This window comes from Schistocerca serialis, chromosome 1 (assembly GCF_023864345.2).
Source record: "Schistocerca serialis cubense isolate TAMUIC-IGC-003099 chromosome 1, iqSchSeri2.2, whole genome shotgun sequence".
Classification (NCBI taxonomy): domain Eukaryota; kingdom Metazoa; phylum Arthropoda; class Insecta; order Orthoptera; family Acrididae; genus Schistocerca; species Schistocerca serialis.
The window spans coordinates 1,114,946,578-1,114,958,756 of NC_064638.1; the positions used below are offsets into that span (position 1 = coordinate 1,114,946,578).

Sequence of the window (12,179 nt, forward strand, 5' to 3'; positions counted from 1 at the left end):
GTGTGTACGATTCCTGATTTAACGTACCGTAACAAAGTGAAAGGTTCCGCATTTGAAGAGCACCTCTTGTTCCGTGCCCACTTAAACCGCTACCTACCTGCCCTTGGATGACCGGTGTTGTCCTACGATCCAAAACAATGAGGCCCCCTCCCGAGCACCGGATCAGGACCTCAGTGCGCATGCGCCCCCAGGCGTCGCCTATATAAGGGCGGCGCGTCGCGCCTGCTCGACTACTGTGCGACTGCCCGCTGCCACAGCCAGAGACGAGCTGCCGCCTCCTCCTACTGCCGCCTCCTCCTAACACGGCGGCGACGCACCCGCATCGCAACTCGCGCTAACACTTGCTCGCTAGATCTCGGGGTGAGTAGCATCAGCTACATTTTTCCCCACTGCCTGCTAGATTTTCCACAACTATGTTTGAAAAGTAAAAGAAAGCTATATTATCACTTTGTCCTCTAAATTTTCTAGTTCTATAAACAATAAGGATGTCGGTTGGAAGGTCATGGTCTGAGCTAACTTACGTATCTTCTCCGTATCTGGGACGAATTCCTTAGGTTTTGAATAGTGTAAAGGTCCGATCACGCAAGTAATTACAATAATGTCCGATTAATAGGAAAGCACTAGAGTAAAAATCGGAATACTGTTGTTAAGAAACTTTGTAGCCAACTATTCAGTAACAAAAATTTGATGTCTGCTAGCTAGATTTCAGTATGAATAATGCCTTCGGTTTCTCGCGTATTTCGTTTCCTCTTACCTAACTACGAGGGAAATTTTTCATTTGCGGTAGAGGGATAGAGAAAATACGCACCGTTGAAAGGATAGTGATATGAAAGGTAGAATTCGCGAGCGATGCTCGAATTGAACAGTTTAGGGAGCAGACGGGGTGTGGGGTAAGAGAGAAAGCGTCACGAACACTCGGTCGCACACAGTGCGTCGATTTGCTAGCTGTAGCTGTAGATGTAAAACAACGAGAAATAAATTACAAGTTACTTTTGTTGTTCAAGGTCTCGGAAACTGCAGCATACAGTCAGGTACATGTGCAATACAAATGTTGCACGCGGAGATCTAGTAGCAAATTTTACTGTGTCGCGCTTAAGAGATCGTGCGTTATATCTATTTCATGTGTATTTACCCTTCTTTACTCTGTGTATACGCATCAGCAAATTGTAAACGTTATTTCTTAACCAGAAGTTGTACCGCAGCCCTTTAATCCACAATGTTTTCTGTGTTATCAAAAATTAAAATGTCCATTAGACACAGCTTCATTGTTCCCTCAATTTACTATGAGTACATATTTTAGAAGGACAGAAAGGTAAATTAAAGGGAACTTCTGAAATATTCTTATCTATTCAAAAATATTGTTGTTGCCAGACATATATAAGTGTGTTCTAAATTAGCATGAAATGATAACGAAAGTTCAAATCATCTGCAAGACAAGTAATCAGATTTTTCTGCCTTGATCTGAAGTAATTTTTTCTGTGTTATACGGCAGTTTATCGAATATTCAGTAAAAGGATCAGGGATAATCAGTATTAGGTTTAGACGGAATAGGGAAGTAGTATCTAAAAACCATGTCGAGAAAACGATAATCTGAATGGAGAACTAAATGAGCTCGGGAAAATGTTTGTGTTTAGAAGTACTCTAGTTTCGTTGTACGCGATTTGCATTTTTGTTTCACGGGAGTCGTGCACCGTGATTTGATCCACGACCCCCGAATTGTAAGCCCAGCGACTCGATTTACACATCCTTGCATTATGGGAGTGAATACCGGAAGAAGGGGCCACTAATAAATTTTGATTTGTCTTATGTCCCCTCCAAACTACAGCATCGAAAAGGAACTACATGGTGGCACGTCTACCTTACAACTAATTCATTACAAAGATATCGTTTCCTACGTAGGATTTGTACCTAAATATTTATTCTCAGTAGAAAGAGTACATTGTTTCATTCTGTACCAAACAGAATACCGTGTATGGAAATGCGTCGCTGCGCACACCTTAGGTAAGGTGAGGTTTTATGAATTGTAGTTGCAGATTTCGCGACGTACGGTAACACTACAGAAAGCTAGCTTCGCATTCATATACCTGAAATGGCTCGAAGATTTTGTTTCCAAGATAAATAAAGAGTAACAATATTTTACAAGTCGTAGACATTCAAGTGTATATTGTGCAACAGCAATTTCGATACATCACGTAGATGTTGTATTTGTCGTCATTTATAGAAAAACATAAACACAGCTACAAATCCAAAGTGGAAACGGGTGTTTGGACTTCTCCTGTCACGTACAGAGTGGGAAATGTGAAATGAGAAAGTATGTCATTTTCTGTAGAGTTAGAAACTTTGTTTTACATATTCGTTCTGAGTCACATCGTGACTCTAGTTTGGTTACCTTCTCTGGTGCGATTTCAATCTTTCGTTTAACACAGCGTCTACAAAAAAATTCGCCGCCTAGTGTATTCTCAGGGTAATTTTTGCAGCGAACAGAACCCTTAAAAAGAGGACTGAGCAGAAGGCCTTCAACGACCTAGTTTTTTAAAGCTTTTCTCGTAATTAGCTTCTTCGTTTGCGTTTGTGCATGGTAGCATATCTCGCATTTTCTAACAAGAAATAACAAAATAATTGATACAAAGAGCATTTTACTGAAGGTAGTAAATGTTTGTAGAACAGGTCAGTGCTCGAATGAAAGCCTAAACTTAGTTTCAGCTCACTGATCTATCTATCTCAAATTTCATTGTTAAATACTGTTGGCACTGCATCTGTTCGAACAAATTACTCAGACGTTTCACGTTACAGCACTTTTTTCAGTCATCGGAATGGTGGCTGAGGATTGCTACTTTTTTCTTCCATTACTAAAAGCTGTATTGGTGGTCCATGCCACTTAAGTAATGTTCGTTTCACTAATATTCAAAGCTGGATTAAAGTTGACATTAGATTTTCGTAAAGAACTGGCCCGCGCAACGGAACAACTGGCACAAAATGTGTAAATTTTGTGTTTTAATGTCTTATTAACATGTAGGACAAGCAAACAATTGAGCTTCACATTAAAAATACCTCAAAGCTCTACAAGTAAAGCAGTCAGCTTGTTTACTAGATAATTGTAGTTAGTGACCGGTATTACAAAAAGTGATTAAGGTTTAACGACCTGTGGACGATGCGGTTATTAGATAAGAAAGCGTTTCAATAACTCAATTTTCTGCTAACAGATTAGCGACTCTTGTTGTCGGCTGGAAGTTTCTCGTTGTTAATTAGACAAGTGAGCGGCACAGCTCGTGATTACAGCGTGTGGATTAGTCGGAAAACCAACTGGCGTTCACCGTTCGTTAAAATCTCGTTTATGCCGTACTTGAAAGTAATCCAATTGAAAAGTTTGCGCATCGGAGATGGAGGTGAGTTGATAGCCGCTTTTCACAGCATCATCAAGAAAATACAACGTGTGAAGGTAATCTTTCGATAATGTTTTTATGACTGTTAAAATGTAATTACCTGCCAGCTGAGGTGGTGATGCTTCTTCCCTTCAGAGGAGATGATAAAGTGGAATACTGGCGCAGTATTTTTCCCTTTAGGCGCTTTGTCGAAAAGGAATGTAAAGTAAAACGAAATGAAAATCGAAATTAATCACGACGCTATATTGTTTTCATTTCCGCTGCACTGCCACGCAAAGCTGGACGCAGCAATTTACTTGTAACTGGTGTGTGATTTTCGACGGCCTGCTGAACACATCTCGTGTGTCATGACAGTATTGTTTGTCGCCTCTTACTGAAAATTACTAATCCCATCTTCGACTAATTTAGTACCAGAATGAGAAATGTTCCTATCATAGTACCAAAAAAACCGAATTTATCTGACAGCTTCAAAGGTATTTAAATGAGGTGATTTTTTCTGACAGTTATTTTTACAGGAATTTTCAGAGTACTTTAATTTTCTGCGTGGTCATCGATAAATCTTTAAATGTTCGATCAAACATTATATCGTTTTGTACGGGGCTGCGCTTAGTTGTGATGTGGCGCATGCATTGTTTTGTACGTTCAAAGATTTTTCGATAATTTTAAGCCAGTGATGAATAAGAACTTCACCGTATAAACAACGGAACGATAACCACCTGTAATAATCAATTTTTTTAATTATATCCAAGTGCAGCGATTAAAATGTAACGCATTTCTACGAAACAGTTTCAGGTGCAAACACATATTTTATTGCACGTAAAACTCGAATGATAAAACATTTTTGCAAATGCTTCTTATACTTGCTGAAAAATATATTTTTTATTATTATCTGTATCCTTTTAAAATGTCTTAGCAAGTGCGATTCGTGTAAAACAGGAGTTTACTTGCATTTTATGTGCAACTTAACGCAATTTGAACTGATTCGCAGAAGTTAGCAACATTGAAGTGGAGCACGCAAAAGAAAAAACGTGTTTCTTGCACGTAAAATCCAAATGACGTTACATTTTTGAAGGCGAATTTTCAATTTACTGTAATAAACAATTTTTATTTGTATGATTCACTTTAAACGGTCTCACGCATTCAGTTCACGTAAGAACGGATTTTACGTCCTACATTTAGCTCGATTCTGAACAATAGTATTTCGACAATGGATAAAAAAATACTGTATAAAAAAATTCGTTTTGACTTTATCAATTTATGCACCCTCGTGCAAAATTTGAACCGCTGCGTACAAGTTTAAAGTGTAGAAGTGGCGAGCTTCAGAAATCTCCCAGGAAAACGTGAGTTTAACACGTAAAATCTAAACGAGCAAGATTTTTTTTCATATGGTTAAAACTCTTCTTAGAGCAGGATCCGATACACTGTGGACCAAATGTGAACCATAAGCCTTGGTCCAGTCCGGAGTTATGTAAGGGTGGCTGTATTCGGACAAAAAATCTGAACGGTGCCCAAACAAATGGTGCATTTAGCTGAGCATTAGTTTAAGCCTAATTAAAATCTTTTACAAAGGGAATTAACCGATTAGCACAATTTGCCTGGGCGCCAGCTCCAGTTCGTCTTTCAAAACTTGCTTCATGTACTGTAACATAGCATCACTCCGTCTTCAGGCCACGAGTGGCCTACCGGGACCATCCGACCGCCATGTCATCCTCGGTGGAGGAGACGGATAGGAGGGGCGTGGGGTCAGCACACCGCTCTCCCGGTCGTAAGATGGTATCCTTGACCGAAGCTGCTACTAATCGGTCGAATAGCTCCTCAATTGGCATCACGAGGCTGAGTGCACCCCGAAAAATGGCAACAGCGCATTTCGGCCTGAATGGTCACCCAACCAAGTGCCGACCACGCCCGACAACGCTTAACTTCGGTGATCTCAGGGGAACCGGTGTATCCACTGCGGCAAGGCCGTTGCGTAACATAGCACCAGTAGGACATAATGAAATTTTCACTCTGCAGCGGAGTGTGCGCTGATATGAAACTTCCTGGCAGATTTAACAGTAGGACATGTCTGAACGGCTATATAAATGGCTAAACAAAAAACTTTTCACCCCACGTTCCTAATTCAAATATGAACCGAGCAACAAGCCGCCCCCCACCCCTCATATCAAGACCGCGATTCTGTGTGAGGTCTTTTCATACATATTTGTTACAACGCTTCCGCGCTGTAACGATTATGACGCATTGGGCAACACTTCCAGTGGAAATAAGATTAACATGCTCTTTCCTAGTGAACATAAACAACAAGGTAGCATTTGTTTTCTTCGGCATCCTGTCATTGATAAAACCAAGCAACACTTGAATGGGAAAAGGGGGGCTGGAGGATACGATACATGCTGCATACACGTCGATAAATTTTGATGAAAGCTTTGGGGACGACAGCGTCGTATTTCAAAGTGACAACTACAGTTTCGAGAGGGCAGCTGTTGTTGACATGCTCGTTTGGGGTTGGAACATTATTAACAACAACCTCAGGTCTTTTATTAAAATACACTGAATAAAATATAGTCCGAACGCCTAGAAGGAGTTGTGCGAGACAAACGAAGGTTGGTAGACGTGTTTCTAGATCTGAAAGATGACGTACACTCAAGTTTCGCAACAGTCGCATACTATTGCGTCAGTTGCGCCACTTTGAGGATACAAATCAGCTTTGCTTTAAGAACGCGCTGTAACGGCCGTATTAGTTACCTTTGAGACTGGGCGCAGTATTTATTTAACAGTATGGCTAGGGCCCCCCGTCGGGCAGGCCGTTCGCCGGGTGCCGCTCTTTCAGTTTGACACGCGACATCGGCGACCTGCAGTCGATGAGGATGATAGGATGATGATGAGGACAGCACAGCACTCAGTCCCTGGGCGGAGAAAATTCCCCGACCCAGCCGGGAATCGAACCCGGGCCCAGAGGATTGACAATCCGTCACGCTGACCATTCAGCTACCGGGGGCGGACATTGGACGTAGTGAGTTGATGCTTGTCAAGAATGCCTTTAAGACGACGAAGACGCCATTATCAATAGCCCACTGAGTTTGAGCGAGGATGTGTAATAGAGCTTCGAGAAGCTGGATGTTATTTCCGTGATGTTGCAGGCAGACTTAGCAGAACTGTAGCCACTGTATACGGTTGCTGGCAGCAATCGTCACGTGAAGGTACAGTCCAAAGAAGACCGGGCTCCGGACGGCCAAGTGGCACTACTGCGGGGAAAGACCGTCGTGTTGGGCGTATGTCTGTGGCTCATTGTACTGCATCTGTAAATTTGTACGTCCGTTTGTTGAGTCGACAAGATGTGAGCCGTTATTCACGAACAACATTCCAGTGGTTGTTTTCCAACAGGATAATGATCGCCCATATATTGCTGTTGTGACCCAACATGCTCTACAGAGTGTCGACAAGTTGTGTTGGTCCACTCGATCAGCAGATCTGTCTCCAGTCGAGCACATATGGGACTTCATCAGACAACTCCACCGTCATCCGCTAACAGCATTAATCGTACTGATCGAACAAGTGCAACAAGCGTGGAACTCCATCACACAAACTGACACCCAGCACCTGTCAGACGCGTGTATGCACATTTGCAACCGGCCCCTCCCGCCGGAGGTTCGAGTCCTCCCTCGAGCATGTGTGTGTGTGTGTGTGTGTGTGTGTGTGTGTGTGTGTTGTTCTTAGCATAATAGCATAAGTTAGGTTAAGTTAGTTTAAGTAGTGTGTAGGGCTAGGGACTGATGACTTCAGCAGTTTGGTCCCTTAGGAATCCACACACAATTGAGCAACTGAACACGTTTGAATGCTTGCATTCAACATTCTGGCGGTTACACCGGTGTGGTCTTTCAACATTAACCACATATATATCTTACCTAGACAAGTGATTACCGAAATTTCATTACCATACAGTAATTATTTCTTGGTGTTGGGAATTTTTTTCCATAAGTGAAACTTCGGCAGTTTTTCTTCCTGTATGAAACCTAGCAAAATCTGTAGTCATTGGCTGGAGTACAGCGAGTGGGCAGTAGGATTCTCTTTGCAATTTGTTTAAATCGTGTAACCAGCGACAAAACTAAAGAGCCGTCATGTCCACCCTGTCACAATAATACATACCAGGTTGTCGCATCAGCACTTCAGCCCACCTCACTAAAGAAAAATGTGACCAGGACTGTATGGCTGTGCAGCTGTTAGTTCACAATTCTAACTTACACTTTATTTATTTCTAAAACTGCCATACATGTTGCAATCTCTATTACTGTCGCTACTAAGTAGTTAAAACAAAAAAAATTACAAAAATATCACCTAGTGCCACAAACGTTGGAATAGTTAGTTATATTTCATGCTGGGAAATATTTCGAGGGAGAATCACATCGCAGAGTAGAAGTATATACCCGCAATCGAAATTTATAATTTTGTCTGTGTTGGAAAACAGGGAGAGACTTTAACTTCTTCACTCTCTAGATACAGGGTGGTTGCATCCAAACATGTCTCCGACCGTTTTCTGGTTGAAGGCATATGCGACACTCATCGGTGAAGAGAACGTAATGCCAATCCTGAGCGGTCCGTTCAGCATGTTGTTGGACCCATCTGTACCGCGCTGCATGGTGTTGTAGTAGCAAAGATGAACCTCTCCGTGGACGTCGGCAGTGAAGTTGCGCATCATGCAGCCTATTGCGCTCAGTTTTAATCGTAACACGATATCCTGTTTCTGCACGAAAAGCATTATTCAACATGGTGGCGTTTCTTTCAGGGTTCCTCCGAGGGATAATCCGTAGGCAGCGGTCACCCACTGCAGTTGTAGCCCTTGGGCGGCCTGAGCGTGGCATGTCGCCGACAGTTCCTGTCTCTCTGTACCTCCCCCAAGTCCGAACAACATCGCTGTGGTTGACTCTGAGATGTCTGTACACTTGCCTTGTTGAGAGCCCTTCCTGGCATAACGTAACAATGCGGACGCGATCGTCTAGGCATGGTTGAACTACAGACAACACGAGCCATGTACCTGCTTCCTGGTGGAATGAGTGTAACTGACCGGCTGTCGGACCCCCTCCGTCTAATAGGTGCTGCTCATGCATGGTTGTTTACATCTTTGGGCGGTATTAGTGACATCTCTGAACAGTCTAAGGGACTGGGTCTGTGATGCAATATCCACACTCAACGTCTATCTTCAGGAGTTCTGGGAACCGGTGTGATGCAAAATTTTTCTTGATATGTGAATTATAATGGAGTATATTGATTCTTGTGGGACACAATAGACACTTTGTTGGACATAGTGGGGCTATATTCTCCTGACTTAATAATTCGCCAAAGAGAATGGAAAAAAATGCATGGCTCAGTGGTTAAGAAATGCATATGTTTAAATGGGAGAAAATGAAAACCTGTTTCTTGGTCACTCAGAGAGAATGGGATCCACCTGAAAGTGGTGGATGGATTTTTAGCTTCTTGCCAAATGTTAGAGACATATTACATATGACATCCAAGCCCTTCACAGGACTAGTGCACTTTCTTACTCGTCAGGGCCTGAGATTAGTACGGCCGCTTTTGGTCACTATGGAGGAGCTTGTATCTAATGATACCTAACAAAATTCGACGGCTCGCAGTAGCAGAAGAATAATGCTAAATGACATCATACACACACACATGTGTGTGAAATCTTATGGGACTTAACTGCTAAGGTCATCAGTCCCTTAGCTTACACACTACTTAACCTAAACTATCCTAAGGACAAACACACACACACCCATGCCCGAGGAAGGACTCGAACCTCCGCCGGGACCAGCCTAAATGACATCATAATAACGTCGTGAATCTTTTTGGAAAAGGAAAATACCGAAGTCTTGAGAGAACGCGCTTTCGGTCCTTCATACTACGTTTGCGTGGTTGTAAAGGTGAAACTCATCTGTGGCAACAGACGTATTGTATTTGACTTGGATAATCATTCAAATAGTTCAGCTACGAATAGTGCCATGTTTCATGTTATTATATCATTCATTTTATGAACTACCGAACTCTGTTAACAGCTTATATTCTTGCACTGCAAGGAAAATAGCGTTGCTTCAAAATTTGGCAGATAACAGAATTAACAATATTAGTCTCATAGCAAACTAGTCGCACAGTGCATGTGGAAACATTCTGATTTCATGAGATACACGAGATATTTAGGAAGTATTAGGTCATTTACTGTAATATGGAAACCCTCTGAGTACTACATAAGCTGCAGTAAGAAATGAGAACTGAAACAAAGAATACGATACCCCAGTGCCTGTGTTGCACCGTACTTACAAACAACACATACAGTGCCATATCGTATTCATCCGCCGACACCAGGCAACGAATTTTCAATAAAAATTTCTCCCCTGTACGGGAATATAACTTATCGATGTACGATTGCAGGTTGTAGACTCATGGGTGACCACGTGTGGAAGTTTAGGTCACGCCTAGAGGTGTGCTCGGATAGCCTAACGGTAAGGGGATCGATGGCGACAAGTGGGAAATCCGGGTTCGAGTCCCGGTCCGGGACAAATTTTCACTGTTGTCACTTTGTTATACAACTGATGGTTGTTAATATTCGCGAATGCGTATATATTTCGTGGAAAACAAAGGATCTCCTTGACTCTTTGGTTTGCTGACGTGCCAAAAACACAGAAAGCGTCGGGAGGCATTCAAGCGCAGATGAGCATCTGGAGTGACGCTAGGTGTGGACTAGAGTGTCATTCACCCGCACAGGTAATTACTGTTGGGAGCGGTACGGGGTTTGAGTAGAGTCGCTGGCCGTCGATCGCCTGGGTGTTTACAAACAAGAGTGGCAGTGCGCAGGGGGGGCGACAGTGGCTCCGGCGGCGTCGCAGCGGCCGATCTACGCAGCTGCCGCCGGATTCCCAGAAGCTTCCGCCTGTTAACAGTCCAAGGGCGTGGCTGGAGAGCAAATGAACTAGAAGCGTCCTGGTGGCAACCTATACCAGTGAGAAGTATTTTAAATACATAATGCATCACATCGACGTTGAAAGGGGACCTTAACTGATTAATACCCAAGGTCTAGATACTCTTTATTTGACAGTGGTTTGCTTCAGTCGTAATAATTTCATTAACTGATTTGTAAACGAAGAATTTTAAGTGACTGATGTGTTTCATAAGTTCAAGAGGTATTATATTCAGCACTATCTTAGCCCCTGCTCAAGAAAATACAACTATATTGATATTTGTATTATGAATTCAAATACCTGTTTCTTGCTGCAATCTGCATCTACATACGTACAACTCAAACTACCATACTGTGCACAGAGGGGGGGGGGGGGGGGGAGGGGTGGTGTACCTTACTTAAGAACTTTCACCCAACAGAAAGAAAGCTTGCGATTGCTGTTTTTGTAACACATGTGTCACCACATTGTACAAGTAGACTCTGGATTAAAGAGTACTCAACAATTGTTATCGTCAAATTATCTCCGTGCATTAAATACTGAGAGGGCAATGGCTTTGCTGCAGTGGATACACCAGATACCGTGCTATCATCGAAATTAAACGCTATCGGGCGTGACTGGCGCTTGGATGGGTCACCATCAGGGCCGACATGCGCTGTTGCCATTTTTCGGGGTGTACTCAGCCTCGTGGTGCCAATTGAGGAGCTACTCGACCGATTAGTAGCGGCTCCGGTCAAAGAAAACCGTCATAACGACCGAGAGAGCAGTGTGCTGACCACACGCCCCTCCTATCTGGATCCTCAACTGAGGATGACACGGCGATCGGATGGTCCCGATGGGCCACATGTGGCCTGAAGACGGAGTACATTAAATACTGAGAAATGTGTATGGTACTGAAGCTTTCCTCACAAAATTAATATAACAGAGCCATACCATATGCTACTGGCACATTGTGGATTACTTCATATACATTTATCCAGATATTTTAAATGTAATTATTATTCTATGTCCATAAATTGCTTTCATGTTGTGTAACTGTTTGTGTAAACAGTAATTTCATAAACAGTTCTTTTTAGTGCTTGGTGTGTGACAGAAAAACTCTCATATTTTACTAGGCGTCTGTACCACTGATAAAGGTAGTTTACTGACATTCTCAATGCAGCGAAGTTAAAGCTATAGAGATGTAGGTTCATGTCTTTGTACTTCTCATCTTTGTGATAATGACTAACCAAACTTCTGTTGCTTTTGGAATAAGGCAGTTTTTTAGCGTAAAATGATAATACAATTAATGCTGTAAAATACTGAGAAGAGCGGCCTATACGACACAGTCACCCATACAGTATTCCTTTGATAGCTCTGGTTGTTTTCTTTTGCTACAGGAATATTGTTAGTGTACAGTACAGTCTCGACAGAGAGTAGTACAAAGAAGAGATTTTAACAGAAAAAAATCTAGCATGTAAGCAACTGTTTTTCACTTAGAATGATTTCTAATTTGTGAAAGATGAAACCACTTTTAATAGCTTGTTATATTCCTGTCAATCTGAGATCCAGCTGTTTGAATAGCTATCTGATGGAGCATACCTATTAGCTCCATCATTGAGTTTGTGATGGAAAATGTAAATAGCATCAGCTTCAGTGTTATTCAAAATACGGATGTCATGTGAAAAATAATAACAAGTATCTATTATGAGTACTTTCTTTCCCTGCTACGCGTCTTTTAGAATACAAAAAAGGCTATTAGAATCGTAAAGAATGCAAACATATAAAGTGCAGCAAACCCCTGTTTAAGAGCTAGGTATTCTACCTCTAGCGTGTATTTACATTACGGTAAATGTCGCGTTTTTAAAAAAGC

The 12,179-nt window shown here is 42.2% G+C and overlaps 1 protein-coding gene across 1 annotated transcript in view; it reads left to right on the plus strand.

The window, feature by feature from the left end:
* The first annotated feature begins 241 nt into the window (after positions 1-241).
* Positions 242-12,179, plus strand: part of LOC126459358 (GTP-binding protein Rhes-like) — a 491,970-nt gene continuing 480,032 nt past the window's right edge. Inside the window, exon 1 of the mRNA XM_050095856.1 lies at positions 242-360. The gene's annotated coding sequence lies outside the window, so the exon portion shown is untranslated. The remainder of the gene's footprint in view (positions 361-12,179) is intronic.